Below are 1603 nucleotides of genomic sequence, written 5' to 3' on the forward strand. Positions count from 1 at the left end.
GTGGGAGGGCTGCCAGTGTAATGATTCAGTTCCTACAGAGGGTGGGAGGGCTGGAGGTGTAATGAGTCATTTCCTACTGATGGTGGGAGGGCTGGAGGTGTAATGATTCAGTTCCTACATAGGGTGGGAGGGTTGCAGGTGTAATGATTCTGTTCCTACAGAGGGTGGGAGGGTTGCAGGTGTAACGATTCAGTTCCTACAGAGGGTGGGAGGGCTGGAGGTGTAATGATTCAGTTCCTACAGAGGATGGGAGGGCTGGAGGTGTAATGATTCAGTTCCTACAGAGGGTGGGAGGGCTGGAGGTGTAATGATTCAGTTTCTACAGAGGGTGGGAGGGCTGGAGGTATAATGATTCAGTTTCTACAGAGGGTGGGAGGGCTGGAGGTGTAATGATTCAGTTCCTACAGAGGGTGGGAGGGCTGGTGGTGCAATGATTCTGTTCCTACAGAGGGTGAGAGGGCTTGAGGTGTAATGATTAAGTTCTTACAGAGGGTGGGTGGGCTGGAGGTGTAAGGGAGGAGGTGCCCTGGCTTTCAGGCTAGGCTGCTGCAGCTGTGGTCGTCCTCGGAGTCAGGAAGCTGCTGTTGTCACCCAGAGGCGTATCTACGGGAAACGATGACTTTGGCAAACTCTGAAATTGCACCCGTCCAACCATCTGACACTCATCTTTTAGATAACTTTACCATAATATCAGCTAAAAATACAAGTCAAGCTGGTTAATCTTTTACTTAAAACACATTATCGCACCCCATGAAAATCACAACTGCATCTTCCTTGCTTTCACTGATGAAAATTGGTCTATGATGTGCTCAAGTCATTTTTTTCCGTTCTCCTCTTCCTACACTCAGCAGAGCAAGACCACACCATCTGCCTTGCCCCATGGAGGTTGTCAAATATGGAAAGTATTAGTTAGAAATTACTGGATGATCTCTCACAGCTGGCGGTGGAAACAGTGATGGTTAATGGAAGCTGCTTGGTGGTGCCCCCCTTCAAGTGGCGCCCAGGGCACGTGCCATACCTGCCATAGCTTAGATACGACCACCAACCTGCTGCCATCGAGTCAATTCTGACTCTTCACAACCCTATGGGAAAGAGTAGAACTGCCCCGTAAGGTTTCCAAGGAGCAGCTGGTGGATTTGACCTGCCGACATTTTGGTTAGCAGCCGAGCTCTTAACCACTGCACCACCAAGGCTCCCATCTGTGACCACCAAGGGTCAGAAAAGGCAAGAAAACATCCATGAAACAGCTGCGTCCCAGCATGAAAGTCAGGCATGGCAGGCGAATGCGGACTCCAGCCAGATGCTGCAATACGCGTGTCTGCTGGAGGGAGAATGGGTTCTACCTGCGGTCAACTTTGAAGTTCTTAAACAAGGACACGGTGTTTGAATGAACTACTCTATACGCAAAATCCTGCAGGGCAGAGCATCTATGTTGCAGGCAAGAAGATAGATTGGGGGTGGACATTTCTGAGTTGGGGTTGCTGAGTGACAAGGGACAATATCTAGAAGACTACCTAAATGAGTGCAGATGAGTCCCACACTAAGGTGGTCTCCTAGGAGCCTGGAGGGGGAGTTGATGGTGGCTCAGGCCTTGGAGACCAGT

Source organism: Trichechus manatus, unplaced genomic scaffold (genome assembly GCF_000243295.1).
Source record: "Trichechus manatus latirostris isolate Lorelei unplaced genomic scaffold, TriManLat1.0 scaffold00113, whole genome shotgun sequence".
Lineage (NCBI taxonomy): Eukaryota > Metazoa > Chordata > Mammalia > Sirenia > Trichechidae > Trichechus > Trichechus manatus.